This window comes from Porites lutea, chromosome 1 (genome assembly GCF_958299795.1).
Source record: "Porites lutea chromosome 1, jaPorLute2.1, whole genome shotgun sequence".
Lineage (NCBI taxonomy): Eukaryota > Metazoa > Cnidaria > Anthozoa > Scleractinia > Poritidae > Porites > Porites lutea.
In genome coordinates this window covers 14,712,268-14,719,375 of record NC_133201.1, presented here as the reverse complement: position 1 = coordinate 14,719,375, position 7,108 = coordinate 14,712,268, and positions in this window count along the sequence as shown.

Genomic DNA, 7,108 nt, shown 5'->3' with positions numbered 1-7,108 from the left:
TACCGAAGACTCGTTCCGCACAAAACTGAGGTCAGGCTCTACTTTCGTTTCGCGTAGTATTTAAAAATAGATTTCCAGCGGGCAAGACGAATGGGAAGGTCTAACATCGAATACAGAAAATGACATGTGTTTACGAATCAAAGAAACATTGCTCCATGTGCTCATTCAAGTGATTAAGAAAGTGCCGCTGACCACTCCCGCCAAGAACACTTCTGCGGGCTCGCTCGGAATGTCGTAAGGTACTTGCGAGGAGTACAGCAATGACGTTGAAAGAAACAATGATGCTTTAATAACAAACCTGATCAAATTCAGTCTTTATAAGCTGTATTATCCATCTTATTACGTCAATTCTCATTTTGAATTCTAACCTTTCAGGCACCTTCTCGGTTAAGTCTACGTGATAATATTTGGAAATAAGTTAGTTCAAAATACCATCACGAACATAGTAACGTCAGAAACCGTCCAATCGAAGTTTCCAAAGTAACGACTCCCCAAATATAAAGTTGAGGATTGATGCCCGTCTAATGAACAGTAAAGGTACCTAATGGCTTTTCGGAAAAAGCAGCCCCCCTCCCCTTCCCCCTGGTTAGCGCGGGTTATTGATCAAGAAAATGAAAAATTGCAAATCATGAACACCTGCTCATCACCTGCCAATCAAGCTGCATATGTTGTGGTTGTAGGCGGCCTAGTACGTGAAGTAGGACGAAATTTATTTGTTCACCGTAAACACGTAATATCTCTAATCATTCCCTCAAGAAGGGATGCACATGTGTTCTCACAAGTGGCGAACACCGAAAAAATCTGCTCATCCCTTGGTTACAGCCTCAGGGTAGGAACCATATGAAGTGAGCAGCGCGCTGGTTTTTGGACTTAAATGTAAAATGTCTTGAAAAGTAGGATATTCGCTCGCTGCTTTTTCAGTTTAAAGAGGCGTTGAGACATGAAACTATCGTGCTATATATCTATAGACATAGCCTCATAACGCTTTTAATTTTTCTAATAAAATACTCCACATCTCAAGCCTTAGTGGATAGATCACCCCAGAGTGTTTTAAGGGGGTTGGCCGATATTTTTTTATTTGGGAGAAGAGAAGATCCTTTCTTGGTTGGTTCGGCTATTTTTTTTCTTGACATAAATTGTCTTTAGTTGATTTTAAAGATATGTATATTAACGCTGTTTCGCTTAGCATAAAAAATTTTCTTGTGCTAAATCTCCAGGTCCTTATTAAAAGGTTTCGTAAAAACTACTGACTGAGTTTGAGAAATAGTCACTGTGTGACGTTTTTCTGTGGAAAACTTGCTGTCACTGTTATTTGTTTTGCCACTTGCGAAGGCCAGTCTTGTAGACTGTTTAACCTTTGTTTTCGCTTTTTAACTCCATGAACGCCCGAACGGTGACGACGAAGAGAAAAAAAAATGAACAAATTCCTACCCCGAATTGTCACATTCCTCATTTCCAGTTTGGGTTGTGAAAATAGAGAGGCGATGAACACAACCTCGTCCCCAGGGCTTTTCCCTCAATAAATGGGTGGGGCCTGTCACAGCGTTTTGGGCATCCCCGCGTTTTGGGCATCCCCATTCCCAAATCCCTAGCGTTTTGGGCATCCCCTTCTCATATTACTGCAGCGTTTTGGGCATCCCCCGGTACCCTCCCGGGATGCCCAAATCACTAGTGTTTTGGTCATCCCCTCCAAAAAAATGCTGGATTTCGCGGGAAAATCGAAAACGTTTTAGAGATGGCTTCCGCTAAATATAGAAATCTTTTCCAGTATCTTAAAAAGAAGGCTTATCCGGAAGGCTTTACAAAGCAAAAAAACGACTCCGCGAAATTCGAGTATGACTCAAAATTAGAGTCCTTGTTGTAGGTGGCCAAGGAGAAGGATGGCACAGCGCTTCGACGAATTGTTCACTGACGAAGAGAAAGCGAGGGTCTTCGAAGAGTGCCACTCTGCTCCTTTTTCTGGACACGCCGGTCGCGATAATACTTTTGCACCCTGTGAAGGTTGTTCCTAAGGTGTGGTACTAGGTCGGAATTGATTTAATAGAAGCCCCTACTACATCTCAAAACGGCAACAGATTTGTTCTGTCCCGTAGGTGCAAGAGGCCTCTGTATAAATTGTGTGACAGCCTTTTGTGTGTCAAGTAGCGCTGCGGGGTTAAGTTGTACAGGCCTCAAATGTCATGCATACTATGAATTCAACACCGCAAAACACAGTTTTATTCATGTTTGTGTTTTGATTGTTTTGTTTAGTATTCTTGTTTTTGGCTGTTTGGAATCAGACGATCGCAGCTGCCGGCGATTGCGGCATTTCTCGCTGGTGAACAGTTCTATTAAATAAAATTGAAGCTTTGCAAACAATGAAGCGTTGTACAGCGAAGGGATGTTATGCGGTTGTAAATTTCAGTTTCGTCCCGTTATCAGCCAACGTTTACTGCCTATGGGTTTTTTTTCTGCGCAATAAACCCGGCGAAAAGTGTCAGACCATATAATTCTAACATGCATTTACACTATTCAGCCGTAAATTAGTGATTGACAATCCCGACTTTTCCCCAGTCTGAAATAATTTAGGCAAAGTCGAAGCGATCAGCGTTTTGGGCATCCCCCACCGGGGATGCCCAAAACGCTAGGGATTTGGGAATGGGGATGCCCAAAACGCGGGGATGCCCAAAACGCTGTGACGCCCTGGCATCGGCTGGTCACGTGTACAGCCTAAATATTCCTGAGAAGCTAATTTATATGCAACCCGCTGGTTTTGCGCTGACCGAAGGGAGTAACAATGGAAAATAATAACATCGCAAACTATGTCAATATTTTCGCGTGTGTGCAATTCAAAAGCTTAAGATCCATTTCATTGCGCATTATTCAAATGCTACAAGTTTATGAAAGGGCGTACCGGCTCTGCGTTGTCTCGTACAAAATATGTCAAATGCTTCAGCGTTGAGACAAGCTGTTATGTCCCACTGTTATCGACTAGTACTTCAACTAAACTTCATCGATCAAGCGGAAAGTGATTTTGTCCGATGTCAAACAAAAATGCGGACCTTTGCCTCCAGGATCTGCAGTGAATTTAAACAAATTGAACTTTATTGCAATAGAATTGTTAATCAAAATGCTTTATGAAGTCTGGTCTTCTCTACAAACCGACCATTAAACAAACAAATCTCCGCGCCGGATGCAAGTCAGCCCTCCAGCCAGGAACGATGACAGGTCGCCGATCTGAAACATTTGAAGAACTCTTATATCTTTTCTCTTCCGAGGATAAGTACAAAGGATTGACTGATCGATTGGAATCGACTACAGCTCTGTCGATTTTAAATGGACCTAAGTCTTTCTTTGTTGCCAGTCGTTTGATCGCAGAGTTCAATGAATTTTTTTAAAACAGTACGGGTCATAAAGGATAAGTCTAAACCAACGCGTGTCGCTATGATATGGCTGAGAGTTAACGTGAATAGAACTAGGCTAAGTACGGTGGCCCACTTCGCGAGAAATGAAATAAAATATCAGAAGAGTCGAGAAAGCGGACTTTTCCCGTACAACCTTTATGCACGTACGATAGCTTGTTTGTAATTTATACCGCTCTATAAACAGAAGTTTCACAAATGTTACTCGCTGTCCCCTTCATAGAAATCGAAGGAAAGCCAAAAATTACAAAAAGGAAACCTTGTAAAACTTTTCGTTAATCAACAGATATAAAAGGTCGCCCAAGATCGCACGCTGTGAGGTTGCGCATAATTTTAGCTTTTCACATGGCGCTAATTTATTACACCCAGGATTTTAGGGTGTACGAGGAGACACGTGACCAGCCGATGCCAGGGCCTTTTCCCGCCCCACCCATTTTTTGAGGGAAAAGCCCTGGGGACGAGGTTGGCGATGAACAGTTTCTCCAGGCCATTCATTCTTTTATCAGAAGTATTATGCACCTATCAATGTAAATCCCTTGGGGGGGGGGGGGGGGAGTGCGGGCAAGGGGAGGGGATTTGATGCCTGAGATTATCCCCCTGTCGGGCTTTTGATCGTGCGAAGCGACCCCAGGGTCGGGACATTTGACTTTGACCGATAGAAGCCTGGTATCAATTCAGAAGCGGTTACCAAGTCCGTCCCTCGAGGCTTTCTGAAAGTCACGCTGTTGGAGAATGGTATGAAGTTTTCATTTGTTTTAATCGCCATAATCCGATACTTTACACTGTCATCTAAACAGATAATGTCTACTTTGAGAAAGTTTTTATCTTCAAGTTCCCATCTGATTGTAAACCTCGATTGAAATCGAATTTTACCATGAAAGTCAGAGGATTTTTTACAGGTCACTGATCCGACCTGTTCCGACATGTTGAGCAGATGTTATAAAGCATTTTACGTTTCATTAATATAATAACACGGTCAATCTTCCTGGAGCGATTATGTTGTTCAAAATAAGAGATGCTAGTTGAGAGAGAAAATACTTAATTACAGCTAGTAATTTAACGGAACTTACGTTTAACCTTAAATAAAAGTAGTAAGAACGTACTTTTGAAATGATCTTTTATTCGTTTTATTTAGTATTATAGTATTGTTTGTTTAGATTTTTCCCCTGGGGTGGGGGCTTTTTTGACACTTTTGATTGACCTTTCGTTTCCCACCCTGGGGAATTTGATCAAAAAATTTTAAAATTTGTCAAATCTCCGCCCCTTGCCCGCACTCCCCCCCCCCCACGGGGTTTACATTGATAGGTGCATTAATAGCATACGTCAAGACGCAGGCTCGACTAACACTTGCTCTGAAAAGAGTATTTAGTACATGCACAGCGAGGTGGAAATAAATGGATTGATTACAGGAAGAAGCAGACATGCAGGACATTTTTTTAAAATTTATCTCGCCCATTTTTGGCCATCACAAGCGAGAACATGACCTTCATCTTGTGTACCTTTTTTCCATGGTTGTTTTCTTCTTTCAAGTTCGTTGTATGAAAGAAAAAATAACCTTTCAAGCGGAGACCCTTGGTCTTTGTTAGCCTGCCAGTAAGTTCTCCATTTGGGGGAGTTGCGAGAGGTCACGCAAGAGCTTCACGCGAAAGGACACGCGTGTGCAAAGGGCAGGGAAAATCTTTTCCACCACCCCTCTGCGGCTACGCCGCTCGCTGGCGCGTTCTCTCGCAATTCTGTTCGCTGGCCTCTGGATGTGGAGAGCTTGCTCGCACGCTAGGTCTTGGGTCAATATTTTACCTTGATGGTTTGAAACAGTGACGTTTTAGCGCGTGAACGAAAGGCGAAGCTACGAGGGAACCAGGGAAAATTTCCTCGCTCGTTCGCGCGCACGTTTCCCCAAAAAACTATTTGCCACTTATTCTTAGACACTACTTCGCGGGCTAAGTAAATATTCACTGGATTATATTTGCTAGGCAGGCTACCGTGCATGACCTTAATACCCGGCCTTATTACCGCATAGCTTACTAGCAGATAGCAGTCTGCGTGGCAGGTGTTGAAGGGGAAGGGAATTTGGGCGAGGAAGAAGGGAGGAGGGGAGGGGTTCCTTAACTCCCCCCCTCCACCCCGCGCGCCCGGAATCTCCTTCCTTAACTACGAGATATATAAGTGTAAAGGCTAGTTTACACGTAACGATTTGTCAGCCGAATAAAATTGAAACGAAGACATATGGTGAACACAAAAATCGGTCCGATTTTCCCTCTAGCTCTTTCCTTTAAACAGAAAAATAGACTGTAAATTGGCCATTGCCTACCCTGGGTGTCAGAGGTTTTTTTTTTCGGGGAACTAGAAAAAGCGAGAAAAAGCTTTTTCGCTATTTCGCTCTTTCTTGTTTCCCCGGAAAAAAAAAAAAAAAAAAACCTCTGGCACACAGGGTAGCCATTGCCGAAACGTTTCATGAATTAACACCAGCATTTAGAACATTAAATTTAGGGGATAACAAACTGCTTCAAGATGTGCTTCGAGATTCAGTAATGCAGTCTAGCCAAGAATTTTCAAGCATACTACTGTGATCGGACTGATTTATACGTTTTTGCTGCAAATGTGTAAGTCTGTTAGCTACATAGATAAAAGAGTTATTCTTAGATATTTTTGTGAAATCACCCAACCCCTCCTTCCTAAAGTTAAGCAGAGATTTGTGGATTTCCTTGCAATGGTATAAATTTTATTGGTTTAAAGTTCATTGTTTATTATTTTAAGTATATAAACGGAAGTTTCGCTTTTAGTCTTGGCTAAATCTAATACGCTTATTTATCTCTTATTACAAGTTACATCTTCCTCTTTCAGCACCAACATTCTCGTGTTACCCTGTTTCCATACAAGCTGTTAAGGCAAGTTGATTTTGATGTTCCTCTGACAATCTTACTGACTTTAAAAAGATCGCCAGGAGTAAACAGCACAGTAAGATTGTGCTGCGCTCCACGACCGACTTGAGTTCCGTCCCGACAGACTTAAAGTTTATATAGGAGAGACAACAAAGATAGTCTGATTCAGATAGCTGCGTAGTTCTTTGCCATGAGCTACTTAATTTTCATCTTGTTGGCATAGAGGCTATTTTTTAAGCAGAATTTTCGTATTTCCTTCCCTGTCTGACTGTCTATAGCTTGTATTCTTGATAAACCGAAAATTTGCTACGAAACTTTTTTTCTTTTCATATCGCTTGTCATGACCCTTGAGTTCCTAAAACGAACACATTGTTTTGTCAAAATAAGGTGCTAGGAAACTACACCTCAAAGCTGCGTGAAGCCCTATGAGATAAATCACCGAATTAACTGTCCTGTTTTACTCAGGGACTTGCCGACAAAAGAAAAGCACCCAAGAGTGCTGGGAACCGGAAATAGTGGGAGACTCTTCGTTGACGGGCATCCGACGTTTCATGTGATGGGAGCCTTTTATGGTAATCAAGGTCATTAATTTGCGTAACACGGGGGAACTTCAATCCAGCGGTTTAGTGAGGCCTTTAATGAAATTGCCTAAGATTGCATTGCATAAGTGCATAAGGGACCGGTCATAAAGTACAGGTGGGGGTGGGCTATGAAAAATTGGGGGGTGGGTCAGGAAAAATAATGTACTGCATCACATATCATTCTAGCCTGCATATCTTTCTAGCCTGCGTAGCAGGCGCTTGGAAGTAGTGGGCGAAAGAGAGA